Source organism: Bombina bombina, chromosome 1 (genome assembly GCF_027579735.1).
Source record: "Bombina bombina isolate aBomBom1 chromosome 1, aBomBom1.pri, whole genome shotgun sequence".
NCBI classification, from domain to species: Eukaryota; Metazoa; Chordata; class Amphibia; order Anura; family Bombinatoridae; genus Bombina; species Bombina bombina.
Window position 1 is genome coordinate 1,226,010,949 of NC_069499.1, and position 15,821 is coordinate 1,226,026,769.

Here is a 15,821-nt window from a genome sequence, read left to right on the forward strand (position 1 = left end):
GAATCAATGGGGCTGCGTTAGGAGCTGAACGCTGCTTTTTTGCAGGTGTTAGGTTTTTTCCAATAGATTCTGCCCCATTGATTCCTATGGTGAAATCGTGCACAAGCACATTTTACCAGCTCACCGCTACCGTAAGCAGCGCTGGTATTACAGTGAGATGTGGAGCTAACTTTTGCTCTCCGCTCACTTTTCTGCGGCTAACGCCTGGTTGAAAAAAAAACTGTAATACCAGCGTTGTTTGTAGGTGAGCGGTGAGCTGAAACTGCTCGTTAGCAACGCACCCCTGTTACCGCAAAACTCGTAATCTCGCTGAGTGTCTTTTAAGGGATTAAAACTGGGGATTATTGTTATAGTGGGCATGTGTGTTTCTTTGGGGTTATCAATTCCACTGTTTTGTAAAAAGTGCTTATTATTATTTTTTAACTTGAATTGATTGAACAGGTAGTGTTTATGTCTTTTTTACGTTACTTCCTAATGTCATCCAATATGGCAGCTTGTAATTTCAGTTTGTTTTGCTCAAGCACCAATGTTACATTTAAAAACATTTTAGGCTACTTGATAATAAGTCAAAGTATGTACCATAGTTTATCAAGTTCTTTTAGCTTTTACATTTGTTACATGTTAAATGGCCTAATGAATGCGTCATTACGTAAAGAGAATTTGGATCATGATCATAAAAACAGGACTGGCACATGTTAAGTATTTGATGTTTTTTTCAACTAAAACATGAAAAAAATGTACTGTCAATAAACAATGAAAATGGCTGATTATGATTGCATCAACATTGAAAATGACACATAGCTAGCTGTTACCATGCCGATAATTATCAAACGATAAATTGTGCTCAATCGCTAAATGGGCTACTAATGAGCCAATAACATATGCTGTTACCATGCCGATAATTATCAAATGATAAATTGTGTTCAACCGCTAAATGGTCTACTAATGAGCCAATAACATAACACATGAACACACATGCTATATTTTATTGATTAAAGATTATAGTCTAGTGTCAAATACTCTGAATAGAGGAAATCAAAAGGGAATTAACAATATGTTTATAGTACATAGAAGTAGCTCTCAATCAAGGAAGCAGAATTGAATTATTTATTTACTCACAATAAAGAATTACATTTTCCTGAAATCGATCAGTAAATACACATTCTATATAGAGAGGCATTAAAAACTAACTTCTCATTTTGTTTTTTAAATTGTGCTTGCCCCACACCCCTGGAAAGGTCTAAACACAACATTTGCTGAATGTTTTTAGGTCTTTTGTGTGAAACCAGCAAACATTTTTTCATCTCTTATTAACCTATAAAGGGCTAGATTATAAGTTGCAGTTTTACATTAGTGCACGCGCCATATTGAAATAGCGCACCCACGCTAACTTGCGCTCATTATACAAGTTGAAAGTAAACGCGGCCGTGTGAGCGCAAACTAAATTTGCACTCATCTGGTTAGCACATCTGAAGTCCATCACGTAAAGGGTTAGGGCTAAATTAAAAGTTGCACTAAACACAACATAAAATAAAGTGGAACACTCATATATACATACATATATACATGTCTAAATATGTGTATGTGTGCATATACATATGTATACATGTTTCTTTATGTTTACATATGTATATATGTATTTATATACATATATACACATATATACACATGTATACACATACAGTATATACATGTATATATATATGCTTTGGAGCTCTTTCCATCATTTTTAATAAATCTAATAATGGGTTTTACTGTGCATGTACAGTAAATACTTTCCAATACTCTTCACATAGGGGGAAATGTTCTATGTATTTTTAAGGATTAAGGCCCTGGTATTAAAAAACCTCGCCAGGCGAGATATTCTAAGAACTATCGTTGGTTTATCTTGAGAAATGTTTATGTTGCTATGTAGTGTTCTTTATGTGAAACAGAGACTTCTTCATTACAATACAACGGCTAAAAAAATCCTACACCGATGAAGTTTTGAATATCAGGCCCTAAGAATGAAATTGATAAACTCCTGGTTTAAGTTGTATTTTAAAGGAAACCTGAAATATAAATTCCACCCTCTACCCAGTGACATTTTGAACTTTTAATTGTTGGATTAAGAGTAACAGTCACAGAGTAACTTGTTCTTGATTGCAGCATATTGAGGCAAGGGCAGATACAGGGCCACATTACGAGTTGAGCACTATTTATCGATCCTGCTCGCATGCTAACTACGCTAGAAGTAATTGCATGCAAACCTGATCGCATATTCTTAAGTTCACTAACCCGACATGAAAATATGAATATTTCACATTCCAATGTTCTTCATATAGAAGAATATGCTATATTTATTCATAACATATTTCTACATATATATGATCGTATTTTGGTACAATATATATCTATAATCTATATGTTTAAATCCATAAAAATGTATATGCATAAATACATAGAACATATTCTGCTATGTGTAGAACATTGGAATGTGAAATATTTACAGTAAATACATAGTTAAAACCTTGATTAAGTAACTTTGTCCATAAATTAAAGTTGTTAATTGAACATTATACTTAAAATGCTTCTCAGTTCTATCTTAAAGTATTCCAAAATGCAAGCTTAGAGCCAGATAGGGTTATGGCCTGTAGGCAAAGGAAAGTGGATGAATGTGTGTTTGCAACTATATTGCAGTTCAGAGGGTGTACCCTCCCTCCCAGATGTCAAGGATGGCGGCGTGAATATTTACGGCTTCCATAGAGTTGGTATTATATTTTACTAGAGCTTAGACAAAGTTGCTTGTTAGTCTTTATAAGCATATGGTCTTTAAGATTTGGCTCCCCTTAGATACATGAACCAGGTTAAAATGACCAGGTGATATTTGGGACCCTCTAAGGGTTTGAGTACCTACCACACTCTAGTAGCAGGAGGTTGTGGCCTTTATTGATGTCAGAGATGTTGAGGGAAGGATGTCCAAGCTGCTGGGTTGATCAGATACTGCAGGTGGTTGCCTGGAGTGCAATTCCCCTCATCTAAACAAGGTCATGAGAACTCCAGAAACCTCATTGCCTCCGTTTGGGTGCTGCATGTTTCTAGCACCCTCCAGTAGGGCAGCTAACCACTGGCTGTTCTGAGTAGTAAAGGACTCACTTGCCGCCATCCTATGTTAAAGATGTAGGGACAGATTACAAGTGGAGCACTATTGTTAGCACGAGGAGCGCAAACACGATCGCAAGATTGCGTTGTTTTTTTAACTTAAAACAATATAACAAGTAGTGCAGTGTTTAAATTACCATAAATTAGTTTTCGCAAACTCACAGTAATTTAAGCTGCCCATATTGTCTATGGGCGTAGTTGAGCGGCAATTTGTGCTCATATTACAAGTTGAAAGTAAAGGTGATCGCTGAAATGCAATCTTATTTTACTATCAAACATTTTAACCCTTAAAATCACAAAACCCCATTTCACAAACTACCCAGCTACAGTATTTACCCCTTAACTGACATACCCCCACATCCCAAACTACATCACTACACTTTTAACTCCTAAACACCACCACATCGCAAACTACCCTGCTACACTATTAACCTCTAAACCGACACCCCCACATCACAAAATACCCCACTATCCTATTAACCCCTGAGCCACCACAGAACCTACATCGCAAACTACTATGCTACACTATTAACCCCTAAACCGTCACACACCCCACATCTCAAACTACCTTGATACACTATTAACCACTAAACTGCCACACAACCCCCATCGCAAACTACTCTGTTACACTTTTAACCCCTAAACCACCACACGCCCACATTGCAAACCACCCCACTACACTATTAACCCCTAAACTGCCACAACCCCCATTGCAAAGTACCCACTAATTCCTTTCAGCTAACCCCCCTAGCACCCCCTAAATTACAGAACATAAAAACTTACAGGTATGCCTATTCTAAAAGTAAAACCCCCCTAAAGCGATTAAGCTCTTTTTTAAAAAAAACAAAAAAAAAAACTACCCCATTCTACAATAAAAGTAACCCCCTAAAAAAACCCTAAAACAATTTCAGCTGTTTTGCTTTATAAAAAACTTAATTTAAAAAGAACCCTAAACTAAAAAAAAACTATCCTAAAAAAGGATCGCCCTAAAAAGGGCATTTGGTAGGGCATTGACCTAAAGTCTGATAATACAAATCCCGGACCTGCTCAATATATTACAAAAGAGACTGTATTACAACAAGGCATAAAACAGTAAAGTTACTAGTGTTGGCACAAACATACAGGGCTAGATTACAAGTGGAATGCTAATGATAAAAAAAGCAGTTCTTAAGGGTTAAAGTTTGCAGGTGTGGGGTGTTAGAAAATAAACAGCACTGAAAAGTGCCTTTACATTACTGTCTATGGGGAACTGTGTGTTCCCTGTAAATATATATACTTGTATACATACTGTATATATTTATGTGTTAATATGTGTATATACACATACAAACACATAAATATATATACTTGTATACATACTGTATATATTTATGTGTTAATATGTGTATATACACATACAAACACATAAATATATATACTTGTATACATACTGTATATATTTATGTGTTAATATGTGTATATACACATACAAACACATAAATATATATACTAGAAAAACACACTAACAGCACTAATAGTGGCAATCTCCCAATGTATCACTTATTTATTATTTATAATTCTATCCTGTATTTGGGAGTGGTGCTTTCATCCATTAATTACTAAAAGGATTTCTTTGGAAAGAATCCTAAAAAAGAGAAGCAAATTTTAGCACTCTGTGCCCAGACTAATTAGAGGCTGGGTAAATATAAAAAAAAAACTTTTATTAAAATAAATTGTAAAAAAAATGGGAATGTGAGTTAAAAATGTGAGTTTAACTGCTTATTGGTGTAATCACATATCTGGTGATTATTATCCTCAAAATGTTTACTCAAAGCCAATCCTTAAAACTTGTTTAGTTACTAGAACTCAAACCTACAGTTGTATTACATGTCTAGAAATAATGGAAATTGAAGTGGAATTTGCAGATATCCCATTGTTAATTATTTATTAATTATTCCCAATGGTTTATGATGCCACATTCTGAATTAAAACCATGTGGTAATCTTGTACATAGTTTAAAAATCCAGAATGTCTCCCTTCAACTTAATAATTTACAGTATTTCTATCACCTGCTTTTGCGGGACAAATCACGTGTTCTATTGTTTGCCACTTGAATGTATCTACCACTGTATTGTGTCGTGAATGGAATGTTTAGCTAGGGCTGAACATTCTCATCTACAGTTAATGTTACTCAAATGTTATCAAATTCTGGATCTTACCTCTCTAGTGGTGAGACCTACATACTGTAATTTACATGAAATACATTAAACTAAATATATGAAATATCCCATGGAACAATTGACGTGCTGTGAAGTCTCATATTGCTCTCCTGTCCTCAAAAAATTTAGGTACCTGGATAAAATCCCAGGGTCTTTCTGTGTCAACCAAGCACTCGAGACAGATTGCTTTGGTAATATTGTAGGGGATAGAATATTTCCCAATGTTATACTACGTCTATATGAAAATTTACATCCTGTTGTTACTATATTTTTGAGTTTATCATCCTCTAATAAAATCGTAAGGTGCCAGTACTAACTCGATCATGACAAATGTATCCAAATACCTTGACAAGCTACTTAGACCATTAGCTATGGAATCTATGTCCTATATTAAGGACACAGGTGACTTCCTTGTGAAATTAGAGGAATTAAGTGTGTCAAGTGAGAAATTTATCCGTTTTACCCTTGATGTGAATAGTCTTTACACATCCATTACACATACAAGTGGCTTAGGGGCTATTGGACAGGCTATTCAGAGTAATGATAGATTTTCTAACATTCATTGTGAATTTATTTTAGGATTATTACAACTCATCCTCTACTGCAATTTTTTCCTTTTTCAGGATCAATTTTACCTACAATGTCAAGGTACCGCTATGGGGTCAAATGTCGCCCCCACATATGCCAACATCTTTATGAATGTATATGAGGAGAGATTTGTATACACTAACCAGTTGTTTCAACAATATGGACTATGTTGGTTCAGATATATCGATGATATGTTTGGCATATGGGGGGCGACATTGACTCCCTACAGGAATTTGTGGCTGATTTGAACGTGTCTACTAGACACATCAAATTTAAGTTGACCTTCAGTGAAGAGTCAGTGGCTTTTCTAGATACTAAGGTAATCAAAGATGGGAGGACATTAAAAATTGACCTATATAGAAAAGAGAGTGACAGAAATAGTCTTCTGAGGTATGAAAGTGCCCACCCCCCTCATTTGATTAATAGCCTTCCTAGAAGCCAACTCCTGAGGGTCAAGAAAATTGTCTCAGATGACAGTATAGCACATACCAGATTACTTGAAATGGGTAAACTATTTATTGAGAGAGGTTTTCCCAAACAACTTATCCAGAAACAGATAGAAGAAGTCAGTGATATTCCTAGACATTCTATCCTGAGAGGCAATACAATGAGGCAGAAAAAAAGATAATAAACGTATGGTCTTTGTCTCACAATTCAACCCACTTAGCAAAAATATTAACAACATTATTAGGAAACACTGGTCTGTTATTAAAAATCTTAACCCTCAAATTAAAGAATTTGAATTACCACCTATGCCAGCTTATAGAAGGTGTAAAAACCTAAGGGATAAACTAGTAAGAGCAGATTTAGGCTCTGGTAAAAAACAGACACAAACATATATATCTAAACCAAAATTTGGTTGTTTCCCATGCTTAGGGTGTTGTAATTGCAATAATGTAATTAGAGGTGACTGTTTCCTACATCCCCTGACCGGTAAGAAATATAAAATCCCTGGTTACTTTACATGTAACTCAGAGTATGTGATTTATTTAATCAAATGTCCATGCTCAAAGATTTATATAGGTGAGTCTACACGTAGGATAAGGGATAGGATTGTTGAACACAAATCCAATATAAGATGTGGGAATAGGGACGCTCCAGTCTCTAACCATTTCTTACAGGCAGGCCACACTATCTCCCAACTGAGATTCCAGGTCATAGAACAGATTAAGAGGCCTAGGAGAGGTGGAGACAGGCAATCTATTCTCAAAAGCAGAGAGACATTTTGGATTTATACATTACAAACTCTTGCCCCTCTAGGAATGAATAAGGAAATAGATTGGCAAGTAACACTGTGAATATACTACATTAAGGTGTTATCTGGATATATTGTTATAAGTGTGGTAACTATGTACATATTTTGTTTTTGTAATATTTGCTTTTTGAGAAGTCAGAATATCTTAAATTGATATTTGTATAATATATATATATTTATATCATGTCTTATAGGTCACTATAGAAGCTTAAAATGAAGTACCTCTATCCACTAGTGGGAGCTTGAGAACAGTACTATGTTTGATGTATGATAGTGTTAACTATATGGGTTCACACCCACACAGGTATCTGTGACCCCTCCCCATATAGCTATTTAAGTAGTGTGTTTAGTTACTTTTGTATACAACATGATTAAGGTCAGTTGATGACCGAAACGTCGTTGCTTTCCTGTATGTTTCATCATTAAAAGCAGTTAAAAGTTCATAAAGTGTGGTGCTGCTGCTCTTTTCTACAATTTGTCTACTTCGGGGGTTAGTGCAGAAACCCCTGTAGCTTGCACCCCAAATTGGATGGTGAGTGCTGGGCCCATCTCTATTTTTCTGCCTTTTTATAATGTCACATATTTGAGTATACTGATACTATGGCTCGTGACAAATGTTACCACGGTTTTTTTTTTTAGGATGTTTTGTGTTAGTACAGACTGAGTCATTCAAGAGTTGTAGTCTGGGAATCTTATCAACTTCTTGTCTTGCCTTCAATTTCTGGTGTATCCTCTCTTATACAATGTATCACACTCTGTCTAGTAATCATCTTCTTTAGAACAGTTTCACTTCATTCTTAGAAATTGGCCTTTAGCAATGGCAAAGGAAACATGTCTAGGGTGATTACTGGTAGAGTTTAATAGATTATTCTTTGCTATAGGTTTTCTATATGCTTTACTATCAACTCTTCTGTTTAGACTATCACCCATCAATGTCACATCAAGATAAATCGTAATAGTTTTGTTAAATTCCATTGTGAAAGCCAAGCCAACTTCATTGGAATTCAAATAATAAAAAAAAACCAACAGCTTGATCATACTGTATATACTTGTCCATACAAAGATAAGGTCGTCTATATATCTCCTATAAAATGCTATTGATGACCTATATGGAAATATATTTTCTCTTCAAAGTCAAAGAAATTATGCTCCAACAAATATTGAATAACCAACAGAAAGAATCTTGTTTGATCCTGAGAGAAGTTGGTCCCTGAAAGTAGAAAATATCCAATAGCCTTAAGCCCCCAATTACGGGGGATAGATGAGTACAGCGATACAAAATCAATGGAAATCCAACTTTATTTCTCTCTCCAAATTGTGTAAAAGGTTCAAGAGATGTTTAGTATCAAGTAAATAACTTCATAATTAACATACCATAGGTTTTAACACAGGATTGAGTTTGCATTCTATTGGCTGATTGGAACAGCCAATAGAATGCCAGCTCAAACCTATTGGCTGATTGGATCAGCCAATAGCATTGAACTTCAATCCTATAGGCTGATTGCATCAGCCAATAGGATTTTTTCTACCTTAATTCCGATTGGCTGATAGAATTCTATCAGCCAATCGGAATCTAAGGGATACCATCTTGGATGACGTCACTTAAAGGTATCTTCATTCGTCGTTAGTCCGTCGGCAGAAGAGGATGCTCCGCGTTGGATGTCTTGAAGATGGACCCATTCCGCGCCGGATAGATAGAAGATGCCGTCTGGATGAAGACTTCTGCCCGTCTGGAGGACCACTTCGCCAGGCTTGGATGAAGACTTCTCCCTGCTTCGTTGAGAACTTCGGCCCGGCTTGGATGAAGACGTCTCCCGGTAAGTCGATCTTCAGGGGGTTAGTGTTTTTTTAAGGGTGTATTGGGTGGGTTTTATTTTTAGGTTAGGGACTTTGGGTGGCAAAAGAGCTAACTGCCCTTTTAAGGGCAATGCCCATCCAAATGCCCTTTTCAGGGCAATGGGGAGCTTAGTTTGTTTTAGATAGTATTTTATTTGGGGGTTGGTTGTGTGGTTGGTGGGTTTTACTGTTGGGGGGTTGTTTGTATTTTTTTTCATGTAAAAGAGATGATTACTTTGGGGCAATGCCCCGCAAAAGGCCCTTTTAAGGGCTATTGGTAGTTTAGTTTAGGCTAGGTTTTTTTTATTTTTTATATATTGTTTCTTTATTTTCCAAAAAACACAATACATCTTATGGATTAAGTGTAGGGTAAATGGTAATAGGTAAAAAGCAAATAGAAACAAACAACAACAAAACAAGTTAGTCATGGATTTATAGTACAAATATCTCACAATGAACATTTTCAAAACAGTACAGTCTTAGAAAATAACAGTCTATAAAAGTCTGATAAATAAGGAAAAGCTCTGGGGTCCTCATTGTATCAGATTTGCCCCAATTAGTCCCAGAGTTCTTTATTTATTATAAATGTATTGTTCCCATAGGAACATCATATCCTGAAAGAAGTCCATTTGGCCTATCTTGAAATAATAATATATCTCTAAAATCAATGTATTCTTTACTAGGTCAACCCATTGAGGTATAGTGGGCATCTGGGGGCTTTTCCAAACTGTGGGAATGAGCCTCTTCGCGGCATTTATCAAAATTTGGTATAGGTGCCTCCTAATTTTACATGGTATATCAAATAAAGCATTGAATAAAACTGTTTCTGGGGATAGGTCGAAATGAACGCCTATAATGTGACAAGCTAATGAGTGAATTAGTGTCCAGAAAAGATTAATCACCTCACAGTCCCACCAGATATGATGCATAGTACCTACTCAGCCACAACCTCTCCAGCATCTATCATTTGAATTTTTAAACATATGTTTTAGCTTGCTAGGGGTTAAATACCATCTGGTAATAATCTTTAAATTAGTTTCCAACCCCGCCGCAGAATTTGCAGATTTAGCTGTGGCTTTGAACCATAAGGACCATTGTTTAGCGGAGATGCGCACATCCATTTCTTTTTCCCATTTGAGAGTGTAATCCGGTTTTGAGGGATAGTGTGATTTAAGGAGGCTCTGGTACATCAGTGAGATTATCTTTTTTGGGTGCTGTGGAGAAGTGCACAAAGTTTAGAAAACTGTGAGTTGTCTAAACATGTCTTTATTTGACTTATGAGTGGTCAGGAAATGTCTTACCTGGTGGTAATATAACCAAGACCTAAATGGAGTCAACTCTCTTTCCATCAATACATCTCTTGTAGCCAATTGGCCTTGTGCTATTAGTAAATATATGGGTAGAAATTTTGTTAGAGAGGTAGGAATGGAACTACTGGTAAACGTCTTTTGCAAAGGTATTGGGAACCCTCTGTTGGGATGTAGGACCGTCAATGGTGAGTAATTTGAGGTAATTAAGTTTAATTTACTCCGGATTAATGTCCAGTCGACCAAATTTCTTTTAAAATCGGATATACAGCTAGAGCCTCCCCTGGAGGTTTTTGTGGGGCCCAGCACATGCTACCTAAATGGGGGGTGTCTAGTAGTTGTGTCTCTAAATGAACACACCTCTTATAGGAGTTATTCCCTTGCCTGCACCAGTCAATTACGTGATTCAGTGTGATAGCTTGCTTATACAGTAGGATATTGGGGACTCCCAAGCCTCCCCCCTCTCTATGAGTATACATGGTGGCTTTTGCTATTCTAGGAAGCCTCCAGTGCCAGATATAGGTATCAATAATAGATTGTAATTTCCGTATGTACCCAGTGGTGTTAGGGATCGGGAGAGCTTGTAAGACATAGAGAGCTATTGGCAAAAGGGTCATCTTTGCAGCTGCTATTCTACCTAGCCACTAAATATTTTTTGGGAGCCAGGAGGTTAAATATGCAAACTCCTCTACTAATCGACCATAGTTCAATTTACAAAGATCTTCCAGTTTTAAGGTTAAGAATACGCCCAAGTACTTTAAGGCATGGGTGTTTCTGACTAATCTCTAAGATGTCCCCAGCAGGTAAATTTATTGGAAGTAGCTCAGATTTATTATTGTTAAGAAAAAAATTTGAGACCTCGCCAAAGGCTTTTAACTCAGGCTGGACTACTGGCAAAGATTGGGCTGGGTCTGATAATGTCATTATGACATCATCTGCAAACATTGCCAATTTATACGTTTCTTCCCTAATCGTGATACCCTGTATCTCGGGATTATTCTCCGCCAAGGGCTCTAAGGATAGGACAAACAAAAGAGGGGATAGAGGGAAGCCCTCTCGAGTCCCATTTCGGATTTCAAAATGCTCTGACAACACCCCGTTCACTCTGACCTGGGCAGAGGGGTTGGAATACAGGGATAATATTTTATTTATGAATGTAGCAGGAAAACCAAATTGTTGAAGGATAGCTTGAAGGAAAGTCCAGTCCAGCCTATCAAATGCTTTTTCAGCATCAGTTGATAGGAGTACTGCGGGAGTATTTAAGTGCTTAGCGTATTCCATAAGGTGGAGTACTTTACAAATGTTATCCCTAGCTTCCCGTTGTGGGACAAACCCAACTTGGTCATGGTGGATTCAATTTGGAAGTAGACTGTTAATTCTGTTTGCCAGCACTTTTGCATACAGCTTCAGATCTACGTAAAGTAAAGAAATAGGCCTAAAATTTGCCGGGGAGGTAGGGGGTTTGCCCGATTTGGGGATAACCGAGATATGTTCTTGCATCATGGTGTCTGGAAAGCACCTGGAATGGGAAATACAATTGAATAGGCTAAGGAGGTGTGGGAGAAGTTGTGTTTTAAAGGTTTTATAATATTTATTTGAAAAGCCGTCAGGGCCAGGAGCTTTGTCCGGTTTCATATCTTTAATGGCGTCTGAAATCTCCTTACTAGTAATGGGAGAGTCTAAAAAATCTCTTTCACTTGAGTCCAGCTTAGGGAGTGGTAAATTGCTAAGATATTTGTCACATAGTTTCTTGTAGGATTCTATTTGTCTATTAGGGAAAAGGTTATATAGCTTATGATAAAATGATTTTAAGGTTTTACCTATACTTTTTGTATCCTCTATTGTCGATCCCTGATGTGATACGAGGGAGTGAATATAGGATTGTAGTGTTTGCTTTTTCAGGGCTCTAGCTAGGAGTTTGCCCAACTTATTACCCTCCCCGTAATATTTCTGTTTTATAAACATTTGATGCCATTGAGATTCTATTTGTAAATGCTGAAGGAGGTTTTTGTGCTTCTCTGCCAAGGCGGCGATAAGGGATTGATCACTCGGGTTCAATTTTAGGAGGAAATCTGCTTCAGAGACCTCTTGTGCTAATTTAGTGTAAATTTTTAAGGATTGCTTAGGTTTGTAGGCCTTGATCTTGATGAGCTTGTCTCTTATAAAGGCTTTATGAGCCTCCCAAATTGTAGTGTAATTAAGCTCTGGAAGGTTATTAAGAGAAAATACAACTGTGTCAACCAAGCACTCGAAACAGATTGCTTTGGTAATATTGTAGGGGATAGAATATTTCCCAATGTTATACTACGTCTATATGAAAATTTACATCCTGTTGTTACTATATTTTTGAGTTTATCATCCTCTAATAAAATCGTAAGGTGCCTTTTTATAATGTCACATATTTGAGCATACTGATACTATGGCTCGTGACAAATGTTACCACAGGATTTTTTTTAGGATGTTTTGTGTTAGTACAGACTGAGTCATTCAAGAGTTGTAGTCTGGGAATCTTATCAACTTCTTGTCTTGCCTTCAATTTCTGGTGTATCCTCTCTTATACAATGTATCACACTCTGTCTAGTAATCATCTTCTTTAGAACAGTTTCACTTCATTCTTAGAAATTGGCCTTTAGCAATGGCAAAGGAAACATGTCTAGGGTGATTACTGGTAGAGTTTAATAGATTATTCTTTGCTATAGGTTTTCTATATGCTTTACTATCAACTCTTCTGTTTAGACTATCACCCATCAATGTCACATCAAGATAAATCATAATAGTTTTGTTAAATTCCATTGTGAAAGCCAAGCCAACTTCATTGGAATTCAAATAATAAAAAAAAAAAACAGCTTGATCATACTGTATATACTTGTCCATACAAAGATAAGGTCGTCTATATATCTCCTATAAAATGCTATTGATGACCTATATGGAAATATATTTTCTCTTCAAAGTCAAAGAAATTATGCTCCAACAAATATTGAATAACCAACAGAAAGAATCTTGTTTGATCCTGAGAGAAGTTGGTCCCTGAAAGTAGAAAATATCCAATAGCCTTAAGCCCCCAATTACGGGGGATAGATGAGTACAGCGATACAACATCAATGGAAATCCAACTTTATTTCTCTCTCCAAATTGTGTAAAAGGTTCAAGAGATGTTTAGTATCAAGTAAATAACTTCATAATTAACATACCATAGGTTTTAACACAGGATTGAGTTTGCATTCTATTGGCTGATTGGATCAGCCAATAGCATTGAACTTCAATCCTATAGGCTGATTGCATCAGCCAATAGGATTTTTTCTACCTTAATTCCGATTGGCTGATAGAATCTAAGGGATACCATCTTGGATGACGTCACTTAAAGGTATCTTCATTCGTCGATAGTCCGTCGGCAGAAGAGGATGCTCCGCGTTGGATGTCTTGAAGATGGACCCACTCCGTGCCGGATAGATAGAAGATGCCGTCTGGATGAAGACTTCTGCCCGTCTGGAGGACCACTTCGCCAGGCTTGGATGAAGACTTCTCCCTGCTTCGTTGAGAACTTCGGCCCGGCTTGGATGAAGACGTCTCCCGGTAAGTCAATCTTCAGGGGGTTAGTGTTTTTTTAAGGGTGTATTGGGTGGGTTTTATTTTTAGGTTAGGGACTTTGGGTGGCAAAAGAGCTAACTGCCCTTTTAAGGGCAATGCCCATCCAAATGCCCTTTTCAGTATTTTTTTTCAGGTAAAAGAGATGATTACTTTGGGGCAATGCCCCACAAAAGGCCCTTTTAAGGGCTATTGGTAGTTTAGTTTAGGCTAGGGTTTTTTTTTTTTTTTTATATATTGTTTCTTTATTTTCCAAAAAACACAATACATCTTATGGATTAAGTGTAGAGTAAATGGTAATAGGTAAAAAGCAAATAGAAACAAACAACAACAAAACAAGTTAGTCATGGATTTATAGTACAAATATCTCACAATGAACATTTTCAAAACAGTACAGTCTTAGAAAATAACAGTCTATAAAAGTCTGATAAATAAGGAAAAGCTCTGGGGTCCTCATTGTATCAGATTTGCCCCAATTAGTCCCAGAGTTCTTTATTTATTATAAATGTATTGTTCCCATAGGAACATCATATCCTGAAAGAAGTCCATTTGGCCTATCTTGAAATAATAAGATATCTCTAAAATCAATGTATTCTTTACTAGGTCAACCCATTGAGGTATAGTGGGCATCTGGGGGCTTTTCCAAACTGTGGGAATGAGCCTCTTCGCGGCATTTATCAAAATTTGGTATAGGTGCCTCCTAATTTTACATGGTATATCAAATAAAGCATTGAATAAAACTGTTTCTGGGGATAGGTCGAAATGAACGCCTATAATGTGACAAGCTAATGAGTGAATTAGTGTCCAGAAAAGATTAATCACCTCACAGTCCCACCAGATATGATGCATAGTACCTACTCAGCCACAACCTCTCCAGCATCTATCATTTGCATTTTTAAACATATGTTTTAGCTTGCTAGGGGTTAAATACCATCTGGTAATAATCTTTAAATTAGTTTCCAACCCCGCCGCAGAATTTGCAGATTTAGCTGTGGCTTTGAACCATAAGGACCATTGTTTAGCGGAGATGCGCACATCCATTTCCTTTTCCCATTTGAGAGTGTAATCCGGTTTTGAGGGATAGTGTGATTTAAGGAGTCTCTGGTACATCAGTGAGATTATCTTTTTTGGGTGCTGTGGAGAAGTGCACAAAGTTTAGAAAACTGTGAGTTGTCTAAACATGTCTTTATTTGACTTATGAGTGGTCAGGAAATGTCTTACCTGGTGGTAATATAACCAAGACCTAAATGGAGTCAACTCTCTTTCCATCAATACATCTCTTGTAGCCAATTGGCCTTGTGCTATTAGTAAATATATGGGTAGAAATTTTGTTAGAGAGGTAGGAATGGAACTACTGGTAAACGTCTTTTGCAAAGGTATTGGGAACCCTCTGTTGGGATGTAGGACCGTCAATGGTGAGTAATTTGAGGTAATTAAGTTTAATTTACTCCGGATTAATGTCCAGTCTGACCAAATTTCTTTTAAAATCGGATATACAGCTAGAGCCTCCCCTGGAGGTTTTTGTGGGGCCCAGCACATGCTACCTAAATGGGGGGTGTCTAGTAGTTGTGTCTCTAAATGAACACACCTCTTATAGGAGTTATTCCCTTGCCTGCACCAGTCAATTACGTGATTCAGTGTGATAGCTTGCTTATACAGTAGGATATTGGGGACTCCCAAGCCTCCCCCTCTCTATGAGTATACATGGTGGCTTTTGCTATTCTAGGAAGCCTCCAGTGCCAGATATAGGTATCAATAATAGATTTTAATTTCCGTATGTACCCAGTGGTGTTAGGGATCGGGAGAGCTTGTAAGACATAGAGAGCTTTTGGCAAAAGGGTCATCTTTGCAGCTGCTATTCTACCTAGCCACTAAATATTTTTTGGGAGCCAGGAGGTTAAATATGCAAAC